The sequence below is a fragment of the Palaemon carinicauda genome, unplaced genomic scaffold (genome assembly GCF_036898095.1).
Source record: "Palaemon carinicauda isolate YSFRI2023 unplaced genomic scaffold, ASM3689809v2 scaffold23, whole genome shotgun sequence".
In the NCBI taxonomy this organism is placed as follows: domain Eukaryota; kingdom Metazoa; phylum Arthropoda; class Malacostraca; order Decapoda; family Palaemonidae; genus Palaemon; species Palaemon carinicauda.
This window is the reverse complement of record NW_027169920.1, coordinates 520,476-535,023: the sequence shown is the minus strand read 5'-3', so window position 1 is coordinate 535,023 and position 14,548 is coordinate 520,476. Positions and strand designations below refer to the sequence as shown.

At 41.7% G+C, this 14,548-nt stretch overlaps 1 long non-coding RNA gene across 1 annotated transcript in view; it reads left to right on the top strand.

Moving 5' to 3' along the window:
* The window catches only part of LOC137636101 (uncharacterized), a 69,893-nt gene extending 56,068 nt beyond the window's left edge, over positions 1-13,825 (top strand). Inside the window, exons 2-3 of the long non-coding RNA XR_011042930.1 lie at positions 2,439-2,664; positions 13,529-13,825. This is a non-coding gene — a long non-coding RNA (uncharacterized lncRNA). The remainder of the gene's footprint in view (positions 1-2,438; positions 2,665-13,528) is intronic.
* Positions 13,826-14,548: the final 723 nt, after the last annotated feature.

Here is a 14,548-nt window from a genome sequence, read left to right as displayed (position 1 = left end):
TATAGTGTACTTACTATAGGAAAAACATTTTGTAGTAAGTTAAATAGATTTTCAGGTCTCGAATATGAATCCATCGCTATTATGTTAGTTTGCAAGACTTCCCGGTTCAAGGTACAGTACTTCAATCCCAAAAATGTCTATTTTCAACTTGAGTTTAGAGCTTGGTACTGAACGATACAAGCCTTTATATAACGACGGACAGGGACTCGTGGATAGAACACTGTCTAACCTAAGCTTCCCTACCTAACCTAACCTACAAGGAGTGTCCTCACCTACTTACCTAAAGGGGGGCTAAGACCCCCATGGTAATCCCCTTAGACGGCCTCATTCTTAGCGATAGGATTGAAAATAGGCTACTGAAAACTTACTATATCGTAAGAAATGATCTTGATGTGCATTGGTTTATCATTTATTATTATTATTATTAATATCATCCTTACTTGCTAAGCTACAACCCTAATTGGAAAAGCAGGATGCAATAAGCCCAAGGGCTCCATAAGTTTTTGTAGTTTATATATGAAAGATTTATTTTAATGTTACAGTTTTCAAAATATTTTAATTGTTCATTACTTCCCTCGTAGTCTATCTTCACTGTTGGAGCCCTTGGGCTTATAGCATTCTGCTTTTCCAACTAGGGTTGTAACTTAGCTAATAACAATGATAATAATAAATATAAAATAGTATACGTGGGTGTATCCTCAAGCAAGAAATCTCTAATTTGACATTTGAAGACTGATAGAGAGGCTATGGCATTACCCAAGGTAAAGATTGAAGAACAGTGGTTTGATTTTTTGAGTGTCCTTCACCTAGAAGAGTTGCTTACCATAGCTAAAGAGTCTCTTGTACCCTTGCCCTTAAGGAGAAAGTAGCCACTAAACAATTACAGTGCAGTAGTTAACCCCCTTGAGCAAAGAATAATTGTTTGGTAATCTCCGTGTTGTCAGGTGTATGAGGAGGGAGGAGATTGTGGAAAGAATAAGCCAGACTGTTCGATGTTTGTGTAGGCAGAGGGAAAATGGAGTCGCAAGATTTGCTTTTTCGTAGGAACAAATCGCTACTTTTTAAAAAGTTAACCCAAGTCGTCTTATGTTATTCTTCCTGCCCCAACAACCCCAGAAATCTCAGATTTAAGGTCAAATTGGGAGCTCGGTGGCGTGTCAGGTTGAGTTGGCTAACTACTGCCACCTCTCGATTAAAGGGATCACGTTTATATTGTTAAGAAAATACATTTATCATTTATTTTGGGATGTATTCAGTGCATGAAGGTACACCATTCTGGTATCCTTGTTCGTTAGGCAGTAAAAGTTTTTGCATATAGAGAGTAACTGTCAGACTCTGGCACACTATTCTATCTTGGTTCTCTTCCTCATTGTTATTTTGAAGTTTGTATAGTTTATATATGAAAGATTTATTTTAATGTTTTGTTCTTAAACTACTTCTGTAGTTTTTCCCTATTTTCCTTTTCTTCATATATACAGTACCTATATACTGTATATGTATCTATAATTCTATTTTGTGTAAACACATACACACATTCACACACACACACATATATATATATATATATATATATATATATATATATATATATATATATATATATGTTTATTTATCATTGTAATCTCCTACGCCTATTAACGCAGTCATCTCTATAATGAGTTTTTAAAACAATACTTCTCCATTCATCATCATCATCTACTTCATAGTCCTCAGTCATGTAGGCCTGGGTCTTCCGAAACATTTAGTGCCTTGTGGAGCCCAGTGGAAGGTTTGGTCCACCAATCTCTTGGAGTGCAAAGATCATGCCCAAACCATCTCCATCTACCCCTCACCATGTTCTCATCCACATATGGCACTTGAGTAATCTCTCTTATAGTTTCAGTTTCTAATCCTGTCCTGCCATTTCTTAATATTCTTCAGAGGGCTTTGATGTAAAATTTACAAAATCTGTTGGATATTGTTTCATTGTCATACCACGACTCATGTCCATACAGTAACACCGATCTCGCTAAACTGATATATAACCTGTAATATGTAATTTCAGGTGATGTGATTTCAAAATTTTACTTAATCCTTTAACCCCCAGGCTCTTTGGAAATTTCCAACCCTTAACCCCCAGGGGGTTATTTTTTTTTTCAAGCACATTTTGCAGTATATTTTTTTTAAAATTGCTCTAACAGCCTTAATTTTTGTCATAGAGAGTTCAGGTTGGCCTCATTATCTTGGAAAATGCCTGAATTTTTAAAAAAAAATTATCAAAAATATGAAAAAAAAAATTTTATAGCATTTTTTTTTGCAAGGACGTACCGGTACGTCCATGGGGGTAAAGGGATGAGTTTTGTGAAACGTACCAGTACGTCCTTTGGGGGTAAAAGGGTTAACTTAGCCATTGTCTGATTTGCTATTTTCAATCTTTCTGATATAGTTATCTTTTTCAGGTGAAGTAAGGAATATATTAGTGTGCACCAAGATGGATACTGACAAGTGTAATGGATCAGGGGAAAGGAACTGGAATAAATTTATGAACTCCAAGGTTCTAGCACAGCCTGGCAACCAGTCGATCTGGGGTGACTGGATATTAGGGTCACCCGAAGTCTAAAGAGGGGAAGGACTACCAACCTTATATAACATCAATGAACTTTACCTACTCTTGACATGTAAAAGGTAATACAGTACAGTAGCTATAGATATCGGGTGGAAATAGTCACGGTTATTAGTTATGGTTTCCAGTGAACAACCAGAGGATAAATCTATGATTGGGTTCATGAATTAGAATAATTTTAATAGTTGTATTTTTTAGGCTTTTGTTTGTTTACATAATTAGCTGTGGGATTCAAGTGTTTGCGACTAACGGTATACTGTTAGTAGCATAAAACGGATTTTGAGCGAAGCGAAAAATCTATTTTTCAATATTAAACTTACCCGATAATCATGTAGCTGTCAACTCCGTTGCCCGACAGAATTCTATGGAGGGATACGCCAGCTATCACAATACTAGAAGGGGGTGTACTTACCAGCGCCACCTGTGGCCAGGTACTCAAGTACTTATTGTTGACACCTCCTCAATTATTCCTCTGTCGTGCTTCGGACAAGACGTTCTGGGATACGCTTATGTTCTTGGAGTATTTTCACGACTTTGGTGAAGTATTTCTCTTTGATTTCGGCTGTCGCTTTACTGGAAACTTCTATTTTAGCTTAGTTAGCTTTTGGAATTAATTTGATTAATTTTGGTGACGAAGAGAGTATGAACTCTCGTTCACCTTTCAATGGCCGACCCTTCCCTTAGACGGAAGTGTTGGTGTCTAAGAGAGTATAGACTCTTTTTCTTAATTTTGCTTAACAAAAGTTATAGATTTATTTTATATCTCTCCGCCTCTTATAGGCCTCTTCGATTAACTTCATTTTATTATAAACTTATTAAAATTAATTTTTATATTTGTTTATTTTCGACCTTCCTAATAGTAGGCGGTCTTTTCTTGGTACCGAAGTTAATTATCGTGAGCCCGTCATTTCGGTTTTACCTGTTAACATATTATGCTATTTTAAGGTCTTTGAAAGAATTTCTTTGATAGTCTCGTACTTTTTCAAAGTTGAACTAACGTTTTGTTTGTCTCGGCAGTTGTTGACGTTCAGAACGTTTCAACTTGCACTCTATCGTTACGATAGAGAAAGAACGTTCACGGTTTCACATTGCAGTAAGAGTAACCGTGTCTAGCGTTTTGTTCATTCTTTCTTAACTTAATGGTTTTGATCCTAATAAGGAACTTTTCTTTTTGGGAAATATTTCAGTTTTTTCCTTTAACAATAATATGTTTTAACGATATATATGATTGGGCTCTTCTCTCAGGTTCTAAGTCAAGAGAGAGAGAGAGAGAGATAGAGACGGAGGGAGAAAGAGGATAAACGTTTCCCTCAAGCCTGCCAGGCGTACGAGTAACGTCGTTATCGTTTTGCTCTTATCCCTAGTCTCTTTAGGGGAAGAAACTAAACGTTTCTAGAGTGATCTAGTGTTTAGTCTCTTTCCAGCCACTGAATTTTCTTTCATTAGATTTTTCTGTTACATTGTAATTCTGTTTTCGCAATTACTAACTTTTGAGAAGGATAGAATTGCGTGTTTCAGGTACAAACCACTTAAAGTTTCGAGTTCAGTGAAATAAGTGCAAACAGAAATCAAAGTGATAAGTGATTGATGTCAGTGTTATGCGTGAGGGTACTTTTGTGCGCGCCAGTCGTCCTCCCAGTCCGGGACCTCTTGCAAGCTCCCAAGCCCAGGGGAGAAGCAATGTCGAAGGGCAAAAGGGTTCGGCAGGCCTTGATCGGCGCACAGAAGTATCCTCGGTGGTTGTGGGCGTGTCTTACCGAGACCGTCACTCCCACCCGCAGACGATTGAGCCCTTATTTTGCTCGTCTGCAGAAGAGATTTAGAGGAGAAAATAAAGGCAGAGTAACGCTGGTCTCAGGTCTCTAGACCTCTTAAACGTAAAGTCCAGACCTATGCCAGACGTACGAAGTAAAGTTCAACAACCCGGATGCAGTCATTGGGTTAGCTCTGACTCTCCTCAGTCATCAGTTTGTCGGGCTGAGAGTGCGCCTACACTCCCCCCCGCCTATGCTCGCTCCGCCTGATCGCAGTACCACCTGCCAGGCGTACGATGTTGTGGACTCTACTACAGTCCATGCAGCACAGCTTTCGGACCTGATGCGTGAGTGTCGTGCTGAGAGTTTTGCACCTCCTCCTCCTCCTGCACCGGTGGTGCACCAACCGGCTGCACCCGTTCAGCCTGTGCTGCACCCGCCTGCACTCGCTGCACCCAGTCACAGCACCATCTGCCAGGCGTACGATGTTGTGGACTCTACTACAGTCCATGCAAGCACAGCTTTCGGACCTGTTGCGTGAGTATCGGGCTGAGAGTGTTGCACCTCCACCTGCACCCTTTCAGCCTGTGCTCAACCCGCCTGCACTCGCTGCACCCAGTTGCAGCACCATCTGCCAGGCGTACGATGTTGTGGACTCTACTACAGTCCATGCAAGCACAGCTTTCGGACCTGTTGCGTGAGTGTCGGGCTGAGAGTGTTGCACCTCCACCTGCACCCGTTCAGCCTGTGCTCAACCCGCCTGCACTCGCTGCACCCAGTCGCAGCACCTTCTGCCAGGCGTACGATGTTGAACCTCTTTCCGTGTTCGCTGTTCCCAGTGTTGTTCAGCCTCAGCCTTCTTTAAGGCAACCTTCGGTTTGGGATCAGGAGGATTACTCCACTCTTCCTCCTCCTCCCCTGGCTGCTCCACCGGTGGTGCAACTCTCGGTGGAGGTTCAACCTCTTCCACCTGTGAGTCAGTCTCCTCAGCTGCTGCACCGAGCTCAACCCGTGCACCCTGTTCCTGCGCCTCAGACACCTCTGCTTGCGGGAACTTTACCTTGTTCTGCGCAACCTCGGTCTCTTCACGCTCCACTCATACCACAGGAACAGGAACTTTCTGCACCTTCCACTGTTGTTGTTCCAGCTCGTTCTGACTCTGCTGTTCAGCATACCTTACCTCCATTTTCAAACCATGGCAAAAATATGAATCATGAGTTATGAATGTAAGGTAAACATTATGTTGATTTTTAAACCCCATGCAAGCATGCATAAAGCACTCTAGCACTGGTCATGGAATTTCTAAGAATGTTAAACGCCATGCACACGCTCTGCTTTCCTTACAGCAGGCTCTGCTTACAGCAGGCTCTGCTTACTACATGCTCAGCATTCAAGCATGCTCTGCATTCAGCATGCTCTGCATACAACATGCTCTACATACAGCATGCTCTGCATACAGCATACTCTGCATTCATCATGCTCTGCATACCTTACCGCATGCTTCTCAACATATCTTGGGTTGTTGCCAACTCACTAGACTGTCAAGCAGTTTCATAACGTTGCCTTCTAGTCTGCTGCTTTTGCACCAGTGAACCCTCACTCAGAGAACTTAGCTTTTCTAGGATAAGGTCCCTGTAGATGAGAAAGTTCTTTTCTCCCTCCTTCTGATATTCCCTTGAGGACTCTGTCATTTGGAGGGAGCCTTTAGCTGCATAACCTCTTATGGACTTTTATTTAAGCATAACATGCTTACAGGGAAAGTAATGGTTCCACTTCAGCCGCTAATCCCGTCTGTTACCACACCTGCTCCCATAGACCTTGAGCTGTGTTGCATGACATGCAGTCCAAGCTTAGTCCTTGTTAGAGGATTTTTTGTTTACGGAGTCAATGTGTCACGGGGAAGACGTTCAACAACCAACAGAAGGGACTTGTTGTGACGCAGTGCGGCAACCTCAGCAACCCGTTAAGGAGTTGTCTGTACGACCCAGATAGTCTAGACAGATTCGGGTTGTCACTGTACTTCCTCGCTTGCCCATGATTGACAGTTTACAGACTGTGCAGCAGTATCATGATCTTGTGTCCGGCTCCGTCAGACGACTGGCTTTTAAGAGCTCCCACAAGTCGTCGCTGTCTGGAGATTTTCAAATGGACTATGGATCTGACCAAGGAACTGGGCCTCCTGGTCAATTTTGAGGAGTCTCAGCTCGTTCCATCCCAGACCATTGTTTCCTTGGGTATGGATCTTCAGAGTCGAGCTTTTCGGACTTGTCCGTCGGCCCCAAGGATCTTCCAAGCCCTAGAATGCATCCAGAGCATGCTGAGAAGGAACCGATGCTTAGTCAGGCAGGGGATGAGTCTAACAGGGACACTTTCATCGCTGGCCCTGTTCATCGAGTTAGGGAGACTCCACCTCCGCCCCCTTCAGTATCATCTAGCTGCTCACTGGATAAAGGACATGACGCTAGAGACGGTCTCAGTTCCTGTTTCCGAAGAGATGAGGTCTACTCTAACGTGGTGGAAGAACAGCATTCTTCTCAAGGAAGGTCTACCTTTGGCTGTTCAGACCCCCGACCACCGTCTCTTCTCGGACGCATCGGACACGGGCTGGGGTGCGACACTGGACGGACAGGAATGCTCGGGAACTTGGAATCAGGAGCAAAGGACACTTCACATCTATTGCAAGGAGTTGTTGGCAGTTCATCTGGCCTTGATAAACTTCAAGTCCCTCCAGCTTAACAAGGTGGTGGAGGTGAACTCCGACTACACCACAGCCCTGGCTTACATCTCCAAGCAGAGAGGGACTCATTCGAGGAAGTTGTTCAAGTTCGCAAGGGACCTCCTCATTTGGTCAAAGATCGAAAGCTCACGCTGGTAACGAGGCTCATTCAGGGCGATATGAATGTCATGGCAGATCGCCTCAGCCGTAAGGGTCAGGCCTTCCCCACAGAGTGGACCCTTCACAAGAATGTTTGCAGCAGACTTTGGGCCCTGTGGGGTCAGCCAACCATAGTTCTATTCGCTACCTCGATGACCAAGAAGCTCCTCTTGTATTGTTCTCCGATTCCAGACCCAGCAGCAGTTCGCGTGGATGCCTTTCTGCTGGATTGGTCCCATCTCAACCTGTATGCATTCCCGCCGTTCAAGATTGTCAACAGGGTACTTCAGAAGTTCGCCTCTCACAAAGGGACACGGTTGACGTTGGTTGCTCCCCTCTGACCCGCGAGAGAAGGGTTCACCGAGGTACTGCAATGGCTGGTCGACGTTCCCAGGACTCTTCCTCCTAGAGTGGACCTTCTGCGTCAACCTCACGTAAAGAAGGTACACCCAAACCTCCACGCTCTTCGTCTGACTGCCTTCAGACTATCGAAAGTCTCTCAAGAACTAGAGGCTTTTCGAAGGAGGCAGCCAGAACGATTGCCAGAGCAAGGACGACATCCACTCTCAGAGTCTATCAGTCTTAATGGGAAGTCTTCCGAAGCTGGTGCAAGGCCAATGCAGTTTTCCTCAACCAGTACCACTGTAACCCAGATTGCTGACTTCCTGTTACATCTAAGGAACGTAAAATCCCTATCAGCTCCTACGATCAAGGGTTACAGAAGTATGTTGGCAGCGGTTTTCCGCCACAGAGGCTTGGATCTTTCCTCCAACAAAGATCTACAGGACCTCCTTAGGTCTTTTGAGACCTCAAAGGAACGTCGGTTGTCCACTCCAGGCTGGAATCTAGACGTGGTCCTAAGGTTCCTAATGTCATCAGGATTTGAACCGTTCCAATCAGCCTCTTTTAAGGACCTCACATTAGAAACTCTTTTCCTCGTGTGCTTAGCAACAGGTAAAAGAGTAAGTGAGATCCACGCCTTCAGCAGGAACATAGGTTTCACATCTGAAACGGCTACATGTTCCTTGCGGCTCGGTTTTTTTGACTAAAACGAGCTTCCTTCCCGTCCTTACCCTAAGTCGTTCGAGATCCCAAGCCTGTCCAACATGGTGGGGAACGAACTAGAGAGAGTACTTTGCCCTGTTAGAGCTCTTAAGTACTATCTAAGAAGGTCAAAACCATTACGAGGACAATCAGAAGCCTTATGGTGTGCTATCAAGAAGCCTTCTCTACCAATGTCTAAGAACTCAGTTTCTTTCTACATCAGGCTTCTGATTAGAGAAGCAAATTCTCATCTGAAGGAAGAAGACCTTGCTTTGCTGAAGGTAAGGACACATGAAGTGAGAGCTGTGGCTACTTCAGTGGCCTTCAAACAAAACCGTTCTCTGCAGAGTGTTATGGATGCAACCTATTGGAGAAGCAAGTCAGTGTTCGCATCATTCTATCTCAAAGATGTCCAGTCTCTTTACGAGTACTGCTACACCCTGGGTCCATTCGTAGCAACGAATGCAGTAGTAGGCGAGGGCTCAGCCACTACATTCCCATAATTCCATAACTTTTTAACCTTTCTCTTGAATACTTTTTATGGGTTGTTCGGTCGGCTAAGAAGCCTTCCACATCCTTGTTGATTTGGCGGGTGGTCAATTCTTTCTTGAGAAGCGCCGAGGTTAAAGGTTGTGATGAGGTCCTTTAGTATGGGTTGCAGCCCTGTATACTTTAGCACCTTTGGGTTGATTCAGCCTCCAAGAGGAACGCTGCGCTCAGTAAGGAAGACGAACTTAAAAAAGAGACAGAGTAACGGTTCAATTCGACTTCCTTACCAGGTACTTATTATTTCATTGTTATTTGAGATAACTGTTATATGAAATATGGGATACTTAGCTATCCTTTAATCTTGTACACTGGTTTTCACCCACCCCCCTGGGTGTGAATCAGCTACATGATTATCGGGTAAGTTTAATATTGAAAAATGTTATTTTCATTAGTAAAATAAATTTTTGAATATACTTACCCGATAATCATGATTTAATTGACCCTCCCTTCCTCCCCATAGAGAACCAGTGGGACCGAGGAATAATTGAGGAGGTGTCAACAAGAAGTACTTGAGTACCTGGCCACAGGTGGCGCTGGTAAGTACACCCCCTTCTAGTATTGTGATAGCTGGCGTATCCCTCCATAGAATTCTGTCGGGCAACGGAGTTGACAGCTACATGATTATCGGGTAAGTATATTCAAAAATTTATTTTACTAATGAAAATAACATTTTTGGGTTAGGTAGCCATGTTGTCCTGATGGACGTTCCTTCATAGTAGCTTCCTAGGTTATATTTAACCACAGTGATATATCCCCAGAGAATTTTACCTTAAGGTATCCAGAATTCTAACGCCTGGCGCGAATATCCCTGGCTTTCGCCTTGAGGGATATCGCATAATATCAGAGGACGTATTCTTGACACGCCACATAGCTATCTACACCCCTAATAGCATTTACGCTTCGAGAGGGGAAAGTGGCAAGAATTGTAGGAGGGCTGTTATTAACCCTTTTACCCCCGGGCTATTTGGAAATTTCCAACCCTTAACCCCCAAGGGTTATATTTTTTCAAACACATTTTGCAGTATATTTCTTTCAAATTGCTCTAACCGCCTTAATTTTTGTCATAGAGAGGTCAGGTTGGTCTCATTCTCTTGGAAAATGCCTGAAGTTTCTCAAAAAATTATCAAAAATATGCAAAAAAAAATTTAAATAGCATTTTTTTGCAAGGACGTATCGGTACGTCCATGGGGGTAAAGGGATGAGTTTTGTGAAACGTACCAGTACGTCCTTTGGGGGTAAAAGGGTTAAGGCAACGCTCCTACTCGTACTGTTGTTGAGCGCCAGTATGACGTCACGTCCCGGCGCCATCTTGTCATTCTTTCTCTCGTAGTGATACAAACTCGGTGTTTTCCCAGTGATTTCTCGCTATTTTGGATTACTTTATCAGCTATGATGCTTTCTCCACCTTCATCTGCCTCTGGAAAGTTGAGTATTATCTTTAATTTGTATAAATGTAAGCTCTTGCCAGTTTTTTCATCGATTCAAGACTTAATTAACGCAACATGAGCTGTTGCCTAACCGGATGGCGTCATGGACGCGGTCGTTCGATATGCATGTGTCATTAGTCAGCCAGAACGACCTTCCCAGTATATATTCGCTTTAATAGATATAGCATTTTTAGCTAGGAAATTTTATATTATGCCGATGGTACCGTGGTTTCGGCGATTTAGTTACCGATCCTCACTCATGCTAGGCTTCCTAGCCTAGGCACCTAGCCTTACTCTCATGCATGATATAGTGTGATAATTTATTGAAGCTTTAGGCAATATTTTATACATATAAGATATTACTGCATAAATTTTCCTCTTCCAAGATAGTATACGAGAGTTTCGGTAGTCGATTCTCACCGCGCCTAGGCTACTAGCCTAGGGGCTTTAGTATACTTTCTTACAAAAGTTTAAAATGAATACACGAGGATCCCACTGTCGACAGTAAAAAGGAAATAATTTGCTGTAACAAAGCCATTGCATCATATTGATAAAAGTGCTTTGATAATAACCTGGATTGAACAGTTTTATATTGAGGACACTGAGCATCTAAGCTGGTCACATTGGTAGACATTTTAGGCTGGTACTTCTATTGTTTTAGCTCAATTTTATTACTTTTATCTTTGATCATCAACTCTATCCATTGGCATCTTCATCCATTACAAGTTATCTATAAAATTGATTGTCGTTTTGGCTTGTGCATAGGACTATTGAATAGTATTAAAGGTTTAAAGGCTGCTCATGAAGGGCAGAGGCAAGGGACAGTGACATTGCCCTAACGAGCAGAACAATGCCCTAGAGATTAACCATATATACATATGATCAGTGCCAAAGACCCCCTCTCCACCCAAGCTAGGACCAATAGCTGCTGACGACTCGGCAGATAGTCCTATAGGCTCTCCCAAACCCCTCATCCTTAGCCCACAAGGATGGTGAGCTTGCAGCGACCGAAGGAACCAAAGAGTTTGAGCTGGAGTCGAACTCCTATCTGGCGTTCACCAGTCAGGGACGTTACCACCTCTGCCAACACTATGTGCTATTTAGAAATTAAGACAGTTTTGATAAAAGTAAAAAAGGAGATAGAAATGTTAAATTATAATGGGATTGAAGTTATTTTTCTTACCAGGTGTCATTGCTTGTGATTTTTCTATTGTCTTTTCGGGCAAGGAAAAATTATTCAAGTATAGGGAAAAATTAATAATCCAGTAATAGGTTGGCTAGGGCACCAGCCACTCGTTGAGATACTACCGCTAGAGAGCTATGAGGTAATTTGACTGACTAGACAATACTATATTAGTTCCTTCTCCCTGGTTACGGTTCATTTTCCCTTTGCCTACACACCGGTTAGTCTAGCCTATATTTCTTTACGTATTCTCCTGTGCTCGTACACCTGATAACACTGAGATTATGAAATTCTTCTTCACCCAAGGGGTTAACTACTGCACTGTAATTATTCAGTGGCTACTTTCCTCTTGGTAAGGGTAAAAGAGACTCTTTTGCTATGGTAAGCAGCTCTTCTAGGAGAAGGACACTCCAAAATCAAACTATTGTTCTCTAGTCTTGGGTAGTGCCATAGCCTCTGTACCATGGTCTTCCACTCTCTTGGGGTAGAGTTCTCTTGCTTGATGGTACAGTGGACCACATTATTCTATCTTAATTCTCTTCCTCTTGTTTTGTTCAGTTTTTATTGTTTATATAGAAAATATTTATTTTAATGTTGTTACTGTTCGTAAAATATTGCATTTTTCCTTGTTTCCTTTCCTCAATGGCTTTTTTCCCTCTTGGTGCTCCTGGGCTTATAGCATCCTGCTATCTTTTCTAGGGTTGTAGCTTAGCAAGTAAAAATATGTTAGAGTACATTGAGGCACCCTAGGGAAATCAAGTGTGACGAAACAATATGTAAACATATGTGCATATCAAGAGCAGCATTTTATGAGATGAATCCTCTGTTTCTTTAAGATGCTTTAGAGCCATTTATGGAAAGTGTACCGTAACAAAGGCAATTTTGAGGTCTAATTTTATTTTTTCCAAACAAGAGCCTGTGCTACTTATCTATTAGCTGCTTCATTCTGTTCATTATTTTTGATTGAATACAATTAGCATCCATAATTTTCACCAGGCTTCCCTTACTGGTTATACAGTATCTGCGATCCTTCCGGTTAGTTGTCTTGGCACAAAATCATTGTTTTCGGTCTTTGTTACTATTGTAAATACGCAAATTGTACTTTGACCTCTGAAATATTGGGTAGAATTTCCATCCTGCTCACCCTTCATAAACTTGATCCAAAGCTCGTAAAGCAGTGGTGTTTATATGTGAAGCATTTAACCCTTTTACCCCCAAAGGACGTACTGGTACGTTTCACAAAAGCCATCCCTTTACCCCCATGGAAGTACCGGTACGTCCTTGCAAAAAAAATGCTATAAAATTTTTTTTTTTCATATTTTTTATAATTTTTTGAAAAAATTCAGGCATTTCCCAAGAGAATGAGACCAACCTGACCTCTCTATGACAAAAATTAAGGCTGTGAGAGCAATTTTTAAAAAATATACTGAAAAATGTGCTGTTAAAAAAATAACCCCCTTGTCGTTAAGGGTTGGAAATTTCCAAATAGCCTGGGGGTTAAAGGGTTAATTACTAAGTGCTTCTCCGAGTAAGTGGCTTGTAACACTTTCTCAAATAAAGATGGTTGACGGTACAATTTGTATGTTTCAAATATTTTCTCTGGTCATAAATCAAGAAGGTTTTTTGAATGATAAAGGATAGAGAAGTAGGAAATTTTATCGACATATATAGGAAAAAATATTTGTACATACATACATACATATACCAAGGCACCTCACCCAACTTTGGGGGGTAGCCGACATCAACAATGAAACAAAAACAAAAAGGGGACCTCTACTCTCTACGCTCCTCCAGCCTAACAAGGGACTCAACTGAGTTCAGCTGGTACTGCTAGGGTGCCACAGCCCACCCTCCCACATTATCCACGACAGATGAATATTTGTAAATTAATGAATATATAAAATGTAGACATCATCAATTTTGTCATTCGTAAACGTCCGTTACTGTCTGGATCACATTCTATCTGACTTGTCGTTTTTTTATTACTGCTGTAAATAGTAGTGGAATTTTAAGATGTACGTTGGAAAGTATAGAAATAATATATTGTATGATGATTGAATTGGCTTTGTACTTACCTTTGTATTAACTTTACAGGCTGATAGATTAAGGAGTCGAAACAAAGTTTGAACGTCGTCCATGGTGAGTGTTCCGCTTTTATGTTTTCCTTCTGCATTTGCTTCCTTTATACTTTGCTTTCATGTTTTCTTCTATAAGGTCTAAAATTTGAGAGGTTAATGTCATGGAATGAGAGAAAACTTTAAATTATTTAAATTTTGCCATGGCCAATGTTTCTGCAGTACAGAGTGCAGGCCTTGTTTAGTAATTTTTCTGTGACGTCATCTAAAGGAAGTCTGACAATTTCTATTTCTTCCATATAACTCTACTCATCCTTACTGTCATCTCAACGTAGCTTAAACTAACCTAACTTAACAGTCCAGTGTCCGTCCAATGTAACGTAAATAATGCTTTTGTCTTATACTTCCACATATGCTTTTGTACAATTGGGGCATCTTAAACTACCGCCTCAATAAAAATCAAGTAGTCCAATGCACGTTATGACACCATCTGTATAGTCTGCCCCCATAATTATTATTATTATTACTAGCAATAGCTAAGCTACAACCTCTTTTTTGAAGAGCAGGGCAGTATAAGTCCAAAAGTTTCACTGAACAATTCAAACACTTGAAGAACAGTAACAAAAAAAAAAATGATTGATTCTGAGCAAAATTAGTCAATAGTCATTTTAGGAACAGAATGAATATTTCCACTGGTGGTGACATGCAGGCTACTCCACCTGCAACCAGGGGTTGGTCTTAGTGTGTTTCTGTATCCAGAATGATTTCCAGAAGTCGTATGTATAACAAATTTGTTTCCAAAATTGCATGAACTTAGAGCTTAGCCACTGGGCTTTGTGTATTTTGGGTATCTAAACCCTCAGACTCTATATACAGTGCCATCCATTGCACATCTTGTTATACGATACCCCATAAGTAACAACAACTACCCCTAGGTAATTTTTTGTGTGTATTTTTTCCTTTGTTGTTTTTCAGTCGTAATCTTTTTGTTGGACATACAGTGAATTTTAGTCCTCTCGTTTCTCTTCTACCTCTTCAA